This window comes from Hemibagrus wyckioides, unplaced genomic scaffold (genome assembly GCF_019097595.1).
Source record: "Hemibagrus wyckioides isolate EC202008001 unplaced genomic scaffold, SWU_Hwy_1.0 Contig11, whole genome shotgun sequence".
Taxonomy (NCBI): Eukaryota; Metazoa; Chordata; class Actinopteri; order Siluriformes; family Bagridae; genus Hemibagrus; species Hemibagrus wyckioides.
The window spans coordinates 41,593-53,611 of record NW_026690771.1 but is presented as its reverse complement, the minus strand read 5'-3'; the positions used below and the strand labels follow the sequence as shown (position 1 = coordinate 53,611).

The window sequence follows — 12,019 nt, the reverse complement described above, 5'->3', positions numbered from 1 at the left end:
GTCATTTAACTCAATGAGATCTAAATGTATACTGGGTCTCATGCATATATGTTCAAGTGAAGATGAGCTGTGCAGCTATATTTCTGACAAAGTTCCAGGGGGCGCTGTGACAGCCCTGTGCCACGCCCGGTGACCAGTCACACTGGACTTTCTCATAAACATGTACACTCTCTATGGGAAATATTTGGAACATTAGGCCTTTCCACTCGTAAGATATGAGAAGATTCATTTTCTTCTATTATGTTCTCATGTAAATCGTCACCATAGTAACACGATTCAAGGTATCAAAAATTCCTTCACAGTTTCACATCAGCCATGTCTTGTCATTATTCTGACTGATTTTGAACCAAACCAGGTGAAAGTAAGGGACAAAATATTAGAGATTTCAAAAAGTGACACACTTCCTGCTGCCAGTTGGTGGCGCTATGACCGAGACTCACAGTTGTCATATCAGTGTGATCAGCTTTCAATGCTTAACATAAGGTTTCGTGTAGATCACATAATGTACACAGAAGTTATTAGCCACTTCCTGTTTTGTTTTATTCGGGCTTAGTTTAAGGGCTTCTCACGGCTGAACCGTTTGAGATCAAAAATCACTCATCAATTTTGCATTATCAATGTCTTGAGATCATATTAGCCTGGGTTTGGTGGCGGTTGTATCAATGTCTTGAGATCATATTAGCCTGGGTTTGGTGGCGGTTGTATCAATGTCTTGATCATATTAGCCTGGGTTTGGTGGCGGTTGTATCAATGTTAGAGATCATATTAGCCTGGGTTTGGTGGCGGTTGTATCAATGTCTTGAGATCATATTAGCCTGGGTTTGGTGGCGGTTGTATCAATGTCTTGAGATCATATTAGCCTGGGTTTGGTGGCGGTTGTATCAATGTCTTGAGATCATATTAGCCTGGGTTTGGTGGCGGTTGTATCAATGTCTTGAGATCATATTAGCCTGGGTTTGGTGGCGGTTGTATCAATGTCTTGAGATCATATTAGCCTGGGTTTGGTGGCGGTTGTATCAATGTCTTGAGATCATATTAGCCTGGGGTTGGTGGCGGTTGTATCAATGTCTTGAGATCATATTAGCCTGGGTTTGGTGGCGGTTGTATCAATGTCTTGAGATCATATTAGCCTGGGTTTGGTGGCGGTTGTATCAATGTCTTGAGATCATATTAGCCTGGGTTTGGTGGCGGTTGTATCAATGTCTTGAGATCATATTAGCCTGGGTTTGGTGGTGGTTGTATCAATGTCTTGAGATCATATTAGCCTGGGTTTGGTGGCGGTTGTATCAATGTCTTGAGATCATATTAGCCTGGGTTTGGTGGCGGTTGTATCAATGTCTTGAGATCATATTAGCCTGGGTTTGGTGGCGGTTGTATCAATTCTCTAGGAGGAGGATATCAAATTCCATTGGGTGCGTTTTGCAAACAACTCAAAATAACTGACTTCCTGTGGATTAGACTTAATGACATGCAGTGTGAAAGTTGTTCAGGTCAATGAGATCTAAGTGTGTACCAAGTTGTACATGGATTTTTGCAGCCTCTGTTTCTAGCCATCAGCCAGTGGGACGTGGACATCAGGGAGCCTGAGGCAGAGCGGCTCTTTTTAAGGCTTTCTGTAAGGGAGGAACTTTTTCTAATGCCATGAGATACGTTCTAAAGAACCTGCTTTAAATTCTCTGATCAATCTCTTCAGTATCATGCTGGAAATGTGTGTGTGTTTGTGTTTGTACAGAATATGCTGACAGTGCTGCTTGAGGACCTTTTCTATCAGCCTCTGGAGCTTTACAGAGATCCAGCAGCTTTAGCCTCTGCAGTGCTGAGCATCGTGAAGCAGCGTGTACAGGAGATGATGAAGACCATAGAGAGAGTCTGAGCAACATTCACACCCCTTTAACACACACACGCACACTTCTCTATCCCATTTGTCTTAAAGAGTGATCAGGACACAAATCTATTATTTGCTATTAGATATTTTAACTTTTATTAGATATTTAAGCTTTTATTAGATATTTTAACTTTTATTAGATATTTAAGCTTTTATTAGATATTTAAACTTATCTACATTTTTTTAGTGTTCATGTGTGTGGAGTTTTCCTCTTAGTATTCTGATTATCTCTCACAGTCCAGTGATGTGTGGTAGGTTGATTGGCATCTATAAATTGTCCAAAGTGTGTGAATGTGTGTGTGTGTGACTGTTCCCTGTGTTGGGTTGGCACCCTGTTTAGGGTGTCCCCTGGTCCCCTTGGATAGGATCAGGCTCCCATTGACCCTGTGTAGGATAAACAGTTCAGAAAATGGATGGAAGGAAGATTCATACAAAGTAAAGAGTTTTATATACACCAATCAGCCATATGAACACTGACAGGTGACGTGAATAAGACTGATTATCTCCTCATCATGGCACCTGTTAGTGAACATTTTGTCCTTGCTGACCCCTGTGCACTGCCAAAAGCGCCAACAATGAGCACGTGGGCATCAGAACTGGACCAGGGAGCAATGGAAGAAGTTGGCCTGGTCTGATGAATCACGTTTTCTTTTACATCATGTGGATGGCTGGGTGTGTGTGTGTGTGTGTGTGTGTGTGTGTTGCTTACCTGAGGAATACATGGAACCAGGATGCACTATGGGAAGAAGGCAAGCCGGAGAAGGCAGTGTCATGCTTTGGGCAGTGTACTGCTGGGAAACCTTGGGTCCTGCCATCCATGTGGATGTTACTTTGAAACATACCCCCTACCTAAGCATTGTTGCAGACCATGTACACTCTTTCATGGTAACAGTGTTTCCTGATGTCTGTGGCCTCTTTCAGCAGGATAATGCACCGTGACACAAAGCAATAATGGTTCAGGAATGGTTTGATGACCACAACAACCAGTTTGAGATGTTGACTTGGCCTCCAAATTCCCCAGATCTCAATCCACTCGAGCATCTGTGGGATGTGCTGGACAAACAAGTCTGATCCATGGAGCTTACAGGACTTAAAGGAACTGCTGCTAACATCTTGGTGCCAGATACCACAGCACACCTTCAGGGATTTAGTGGAGTCCATGCCTTGATGGGTCAGGGCTGTTTTGGCAGCAAAAGGCAAATGGGGGACCAACACGATATTAGGCAGGACCAACACAATATTAGGCAGGTGTATATATATATATATATACAGTGAACTCCATTTCACCACACAAACCCTCCTGTTCTCACCTACTCCTGGTTTAAGCAGAGTCCAGCTGCAGACACACTGCTGACAACAGGCCAGAATTACAGCATCAGCTACATGAGCTCCCAGCACAGTGGACTGTACTACTGCACTGCTCACAACCAGCTGGGAAACCACACCTCTACACCAACACACCTGGATGTGTTATAAACCTGCCTTAATGTACTTACACAAAACAATATTTATATATACAAACATGGAGGGGAAAGAAAGTACACCCTCTTTCAATAACAATAACCTCAATTTGCCAGACAGTGTCCTTCACGTCCACTCCACCCATTTCAAGTACGTGATAAAATTGTTACCTAAAACTTTTATTCTAGTTTCAGTCACTTTCCAGTGAAGTTAATGACCTTAAGTCTTCAATGGGAAATCGTTTTGGACTTACATGGTCAGCCTTTCTACAGGCCTGGTCTCTCAACAAATTTGCAAGGGACAGACATTTTATTTTTGTCATTTTCTTTATTTTACTGAATTACTTCCAACATTCAAAACTGATTTTTTTATGTTTGTTAGTGAGAAGGTCATTTTATGTGAGTTTGTAGGCTTTCAATTAAACTGCCACTCTGTGATAGCAAAAGGGGGACCAACCCAATATTAGGCAGGTGGTCGTAATGTTATGGCTGATTGTGTATGTATGTGTGTGTGTATATATATATATATATTTATATATATATATATATATATATATATATATATATATATATATATATATATATATATATATATATATGTAACAGGCAAAATATTGTGTTGGTCCCCCTTTTGCTGCCAAAACAGCCCTGACCCGTTGAGGCATGGACTCCACTAGATCCCTGAAGGTGTGTTGTATCTGGCACCAAGATGTTAGCAGCAGATCCTTTAAGTCCTGTAACCTTGTAACCTATATTCACTGTTTATATCCAGCTGTATCCTCAAGAAAACAAACAATTGGATATATTCCAGTTATAATAATCTATCTATCTATCTATCTATCTATCTATCTATCTATCTATCTATCTATCTATCTATCTATCTATCTATCTATCTATCTATCTATCTATCTATCTATCTATCTATCTATCTATCTATCTATCTATCACCTATCCCAAACAGAATGTTAAATTTACAGAGCAATAAAAAAAAATCTGAATTTTAACTGCAATGAAATGCTCAGAGGGCTAAAAGATTATCTGTGTCATCCAATCATAGGAGTCAGAGTGAGACTAAATCTGTAATAGGATGTTCATCAAACGGATGTGGATGTGACGGTCAGTTGTCTCAAAATCTGGACAAAAATACTTTTTTCCGTATTTTGTATATGCCTTGTTAGTACCTTGCTTATATTTATTCCCTGTTTATCCTTCCATTTTCTATACCTGCTTTATTCCTAATTAGGGTCACAGGGATCTGCTGGAGCCTATCCCAGCACACATTGGGCAAAAGGCAGGGGTACACCCTGGACATGTCACCAGTCCATCACATATAGACAGACAACCACACACACACAGGCAATTTAGAATTACCAAACAACCATGTTTTTGGACTGTGGGAGGAAACTGGAGAACCCTGAGTAAACATGCAAACGCCACACAGAAAGGCCCCTGCCTGTTTAATGAAATGAAAGAAAATGAAATCCATCAGTCCAGTTGTTTGGAGTGAGACACAGGATCTATTAGACCTGTGTAGAAATGTTAAGTTAAAACAATAGAAATCACTTTAATCATCTGTACAGTTTGACCAATCAGACTGACACTAACAGCTCTGCTGTTCTAACACTTCTAACAGTAAGGCATGTGACATGTACCCAGTGTATACACTCACCTTACCTCTATCTATCTATCTATCTATCTATCTATCTATCTATCTATCTATCTATCTATCTATCTATCTATCTATCTATCTATCTATCTATCTATCTATCTCTACACACTAACATCTATCTGCAATATAGACATGTGATATTTCCAAACGCTCAGCACAATAAGGTGAACAAGGTTACATGTACACTGATGACATCACGTGATGTCACGTGTGTGCCAACCACAAAATTATGCAGAATCACAAAATTTCTGCAACATACACATGTGACATATCAAAACATTCAGTGCAATGAAGGGAAGTGCATGGCGTGTATCCTGGTGTTGTGACGTGACATGATGATATTTTATTATGATGATGGATTTTCTGCATTTGTCATTACTATTCCATGGAGATGAATCCACTACTCCATGTAAAATGGTGTTAGAATTTCAGTCTATAATCAGACTTTTCTACAGGCTCGGTATCTCAACAAATTTGCAAAGGACAGACATTTTATTTTTGTCATTTTCTTTATTTTACTGAATTACTTCCAACATTCAATTCAACATTCATTGTTAGTGAGAAGGTCATTTTATGTGTTTGTAGTCTTTCAAGTAAATAATAATATTTTATTTTAAACTGCCACTCTGTGATAGCAAAAGGGGGACTATATTAGGCAGGTGGTCATAATGTTATGGCTGATCAGTGTAGCAGAACTCCATGATGCGCACTTTGAAGACATCACTTGCACTTATCCATTTGCCTTCAAAAATATTGGCACCCTCTCTGTACACATGCCTCCAAAAGTATAGGCACCCTATCTACCCCCTCGTATACAACATTTTTGGTGCCCTATCTGACCACCCACCTCCAAAAGTATTGGGATGCTGTCTGTCTGCTTGGGGACGAGTTTTGCCAGGGCAAGCACCACTCACATTTTCTTCAGGAAATGTAATTTATTCTTTTTTTTCTTTTAGGGCATTTACTGATGTCTTGTGCTGCATTATATTCATTGCGGCTGTGACTGGCTATGCAGTCCTTGGTGGGGCAGGTAAGATACAGTAGGAAATTACTTTTGCATTCTACTAAAACCCTAAACAGAACTGAGGTGCAAATGTTTTATGTGCATTAAAATGTTCATGGTTTTTAATCACTTATCTCAGTTTTGTTCAACAGCTTGGCTTTTTGGAAACCCCCAGTACATCATTCATGAGCAGAACTCTGCTGGAGGGTTTTGTGGAATTGGATCCAATATGTAAGTCTCTCGGAGTAGCTTATAGCTTTTTACAGATACAAAAGTGAACAGCTAGTGTATTTACTATTATATAAGTTAAAAACAACAATTTAAATAAAACAAAAGAAAACCATTAAAACATGTTAATCAGGTTTATGTGTGGGTGCAAAGCCTCATCTGTGTTTCTGTATATAACAGAAAGTTATATATTTAAGTTATATATTTAAAGTTATATATTTAAGTTATATATTTCTCTATATAACCAAAGCTACAGTACCATTGACCTCTTCAACTTAAATCGTTCTTAAGCTTCTTGATGAACTGAGGAGAACTCTCTTTTGGCTTATTTTCTCTCTCGGTGTCTGTGAGTGTCAGTCCCAGTGTCAGTAGAACTAATCATGTAGTGTATCCGGGTTGCAGGATTTTTTCATTTATTTGTTTGTTTATTTTTTTATTTAAAAAGCACAGAAGGTATCATTTGGGTATGAATCAGATCGTCTCTCGATATAGTGTCAAAAAAGACTACAACTATTCCAATCATGTCTAAATCAAAAGCCACTGCACCAGGCCAGAGGGGGCGCCAGAACGCATATCACAACATGTAGCAGCTCCGTTTAGCTCCTGGCCCAGGTGCTGTGATCGTATAGTGGTTAGTACTCTGTGTTGTGGCTGCAGCAACCCTGGTTCGAATCTGGGTCACGGTCACTGGGCCGTGGGCTTTTCCATATCACTGTTGAACGCTAGGCATGGCTTTTGACCTCTGGCCGTTTTTCACTTGAAAAGCATAAGCAGGTATGACCCCGCTCCCCTTAAAACTCACGTGGGCCAGTGGCGCAATGGATAATGCGTCTGACTACGGATCAGAAGATTCTAGGTTCGACTCCTGGCTGGCTCGGCTGCCTTTTAAGAGCCCAGAGGTGTGCCCCAAACTCCAGCTGCCGAATTGGCCTCCCATATGGTCTAGCGGTCAGGATTCCTGGTTTTCACCCAGGCGGCCCGGGTTCAACTCCCAGTATGGGAACGTGACTTTATTGGAGCTTGCCGCAGAGCTGGCAAGGAGTTCACCAAATCGCTCAGTTAATAACAGCCGGGAACGCTTCCTCAACAGAAACCAAAAACGTAGCGAGCCAATCGAATCTCTCACAATTTTATCGTTCTCCGCTAATCGCAACAATGGCCCGCCCACGGCAATCAATGGATCGTGCGCGCTAATGACGTGTCATTCAAGTCAAATGTATTTGCATAATTACAGTGTGGCACAGTAGCGGATTACAAACAAATTACTGCGTCAGGTTTTTTTGTTTTTTCATGTTTTTTTCAGTGTGGGATTTACCTTTTTATTTTAATAACTTTGTTTAACCTTTATTTTAGTAGGTTTGTATTTATCTTTAACGGTTGTTGTTTACACATCTAGATGTAAATATCTGGAAATGAAATCTGAGAATTCTGGTCTATAGCCTTATATACTTTTTTGGAACTTAAAGCCAAATTGTCTTCAAAGTATAAAAAAAACATTTGAGTATTTTCAGAGGGGACTGTACAAATAGTCTTAATAAGTGAGCGAGTGTGTATCTCTGATAGAAACTACTATATATTAACTGTACCAAGTCAGTGTGTTTTATGAGTATTGTTCATTTCCATCAATCTAACCTAACACTAGCCTACAATCTCCACAGAAGGTTGATCTGAAAAAGAGCCTCAGTCTGGGAATTCCTCCACATCTAAGAGTACATCCCCTACCCTGACTCCATCGCCATCCCCAACTCCTAAGCCTCTAATTGGTGAAACCCTGTCTTCTGCTTCTTCCCAACCATGTTCTAAAAGTAGTGGTGGCTCCAGCAGTGGCAGCATCACTGATGAAGGTCAGTGCAAATAAAGATGATCAGACTTTATGGTGTGTAGGAATGTACTCTCATTCACACTATTGCAGTTTACCAGTCTCTAACATACAAAAGCCAATATGGTTCTGGACCATGAACGTAGACACGGTATTCAGAAATGAACACATCTATCTACAAAATACATAGACCACCCTGAGCAAATTGTGTCAAGACATAGAGCAGGGTAAAGGTATAAACCATATCTAAGGTGTTGAATGTTCCAAGGAGCACAGTGGGTTCTATCATTGTGGAAACATGTTTGGAATCAACAGGATATCCAGCCAAACTCAGTAACCAGGTTAGAATGGCTTTGATCAGAGAGAAAACAAAAGCCCACTGACAACTTTAACAGCTTTAGAAGTCCTCTGCAGAAAAGGGAGAACTTGCTGGAAGTACAGCCATCTCAGAAGTTCTCCATCAGTAAGAGCTTTATGTTGGAATAGCTAAATGAAAACTGCTGCTGAATATAAGCACTGCTCAATATTTGGGCACTACCACTGTTATTGTGAAGCATGGTGTTGGCAGGAGTACTTCTCAGTGGCAGGAGGGGAAAGACGGGTCAGAATTAAGGGAAGGATGAATGCAGCCGAAATACAGAGAGGTTCTTAAAGAAAACTTGCTCCACAGTGGACACAGATTTTAGAGCCTCAGATTTTAAGACAAGGTTTAACCTTTCAGAACGACAACATGAATATATCCAAGACGACCCTGGAGTGGCTTTGGAACAACTTTCTAAATGTCCTTAAATGGCCCAACCAAATCCCAGACCACATAGGACTTCAGTGAAGCAACATGAAGATGGCAGTTACACCTGTAGCCTGTAGAGTCTTGTCAAAGTAGACTTAGAGCTGTACTCAGTAAATTGTGCACAAATCATATGTGATTTTTTCCTCTCTGTAAATTACCTGTATTGTTTTATTTACAGGTAGACATGGAGGCCTTTTTGACTCTGACTGATGGAGATCTGCAGGAGCTGGGGATTAAAACAGACGGGCCCAGACAACAGATTCTGGCAGCCATTTCTGAACTTAATGCTGGAAAGGTGTGTTTTTTAAAAACTGCTAGTCAGCGTTGTCTAATCTGGTCCCATGTTTATAGACGGTTTTGTTATAATATCATATGAATTTCAGGGAAGAGAAAGACAGATACTGCAGGAAACTATCCACAATTTCCAGTCATCTTTTGGGAGTAGCGCAGCATCCTGCAGGTTATTCACATTTTGAGTATTAAACACAAGATATAATAGATATAAGATATAAATTAAACATTATATAGATTGTAAATTTTCACATTTTTTGCAGAATCTTTGTGTACTTATTGCCATTTCACTGTATCTGGAAGCTCTAATATACTTTATATTTATTTTCTTATACTCCAGTTTGGGCAAGACATCAGCTGCATTCCTTTAACAAAAGGTAACACTTTTGGCCAGATGAGGGACTGGAGAATGGTGCCAACTCACTTCAAGACTGATCGTACCCAAAGCAAATGAGAAGTCACAAAGGACCTCACACGTTATTCTGCATAAGGGACCGCATCTTAGAATAATGCATACAAGCATTGACATAGGGTCGCATATTGGATGTGTCTATTTTGCCATCCAATTTGTGGTGTTTAATGTATTGCTAAGTTTGGGCATGATGACAAATAACTGTCTCAGATGATATGATGTACACCGATCAGCCATAACATTAAAACCACTTGCCTAATACTGTGTAAGGCCCTATCGATACAAAAACAGCTCAGACCTTTCAAAGCTTGGAGTCTACAAGAGCTTTGAAGTATGCTGTGGAATCTGGCACCAGCAGTATCTACAAGCACAGGTAATAAATAAAATAAGAAGGAATATAACAAAAAATACTAAAATACCCCAATTTAAGGGTACAAAAATATAACAAAAAATATACAAAAATATAAAGTATAAAATATACAAAAAAAAATAAAAAGTGAAGCGCAAACTTACATTTCACTGAAACGCAAAATAAAAGCAGCGTCGCAAATACATTTAAGTCATTTATATTTTGCAACTCTTTATTTTTTGTTTTAAAAACTTATTTTTTTCTAGCAAATTTCATTTTTGCGTTTGCAAAACTTTATTTTCTTTTGCAACACATGAATTCTTTTGCGAATATATGTGGCATTGAATTGACTCCATAGGGGTTCCATTTCCAGTCTCACGTGAGAACTCTGACATTTTGATTGAATCAGATTGAATGCTACACTAGATAGTTGTGCAGTGTGAAAGCAACAGTGATCCGATGACTGTGAAAATCGTGCAGTGTGAACCCGGCATAACACCAACAATAAATCGCCTCTACTCACAAGGAATATCTGAGAGTCTGCAGCCTGTATTAGCTTAGTTGTCTGTGCCTTAGACCTCCATTGTTGTCCAAAAATCAATATAAACATAACAGCCACACCGGTTAATGTGTTTCCTAATCCCAAAATGTTTGGTGGAGCAATTTTTAAAAAAAACATTACCCTAAATACTCAGAATCACCATAACTGAAGTAAGCAAGTGCAAAAGAGCGCTATAGAAAGTTATAGCAATTATGAGCATTTTTCAATAAATAAATGTCATTCAGTGGAGCAGTGTGTCTGTCTGATGTGCTTTTAATCATTTTTTAACAACAATCGAGACAATCCATTCTTCATTTTAGTCTATGTGTAAGGATTGCTGAAAATATGATTAGTCCCGACTGACCTTTCTGACCTGCTTTCCTTTCTCGAATTTGCTAGAAACATGTGATTTTTTGTTCCCACAACATTTGTTGACCTCCAAGATGCATGCATCACAAGGTACAAGTACCACATGAGGTCACGGAGGTCAAACCATAATGCTTGCCTATGTCAATGCATGGCTGATCTCCCACCGTGACTGTAAACTACTTGGTGTCCACAAGCCACTGAAACAAAGGAGCTTCCAGGCTGAGGTTGCAACTAGCCTTATTCTCCTGCATTCCCAAAGGGGCCGTCTATCACTCAACACCAACTCCACCACCACCTCCCAAGAAAGTTCATGTTGGAGTTCCAGATGATGTTCATGTGGACCAGGTTGCACACTGGCCTGTGAAGTGTGGTCGTTGCAAATTCTGCAAAATCAATGCAACCACCACCCTCTGTGAGAAATGTGATGTGCGTCTTAGTTTCACTGAGGAAAGAAATTGCTTCAAATGTTTCCATTTGGCCTAGGTTATTGCCACATAAACAAATTTCATGGGGTTTCATGAGAAATGGGTCCGGCTGCTTAATGCCCATTGTGACATATATGTAACATTACAGATCCCTGACAGTAGGGGGTAGTATTTTGAAGAAAAAAAAGTTGAGAAATGTGTTATTTGGCATCTATTTAGTCTGTGTTATGTCCCCCATCATTTTCCCTGAAGGAGAAAGGGGTCTGGGTTCTTATGGGTTAAGGCACAGTGAACTCTATAATGTGTGCTTTAATTGTCTCTGTATTCCACAGTTTTACATTTCTACACAAACAAAAAGTTTAAGTCCACATCCTCAGATGCAAAATGTAAAATACTGCAAAATGTAAAATAATAGTTACCCACAAAAACAGGATCAAAATGTGGAGGTGAAAAGAAACTGCGCAAGATCGAAGCATGCTATCATATCTGTAAAATACGAGCCTGATGATGGAACTGCTGATTGCAGAAGCAAAATGAATTCTGAGGAGTATAGAAACATCAACTAAAGTTCAGGAAAAATGCCTCGAAACTAAAAACTTCAAAACTAAAAACTGGGAAATTTTTGTGAGAAAAAGTCAGTCACTTGATCTGAAACCTTAAGAAAAAAAGGGGGACTAGCAATAAATGCATGATATGGAGAAAATTGTGGACATGGCTGTAAATCATGAGCATCCCCTTCTAAATAATAAAACTGCTTGAAGCCCAAACTGGAGAAAGA

General features: G+C 39.7%; 2 non-coding genes across 2 annotated transcripts; both read left to right on the top strand.

Moving 5' to 3' along the window:
- The first annotated feature begins 7,049 nt into the window (after nucleotides 1-7,049).
- On the top strand, nucleotides 7,050-7,122 carry trnar-acg (transfer RNA arginine (anticodon ACG)). Its single transcript has one exon. It is a non-coding gene; the product is annotated as a tRNA-Arg (tRNA).
- A 54-nt stretch (nucleotides 7,123-7,176) lies between these two features.
- On the top strand, nucleotides 7,177-7,248 carry trnae-uuc (transfer RNA glutamic acid (anticodon UUC)). The gene has a single exon. It is a non-coding gene; the product is annotated as a tRNA-Glu (tRNA).
- The last annotated feature ends 4,771 nt before the right edge of the window (nucleotides 7,249-12,019 follow it).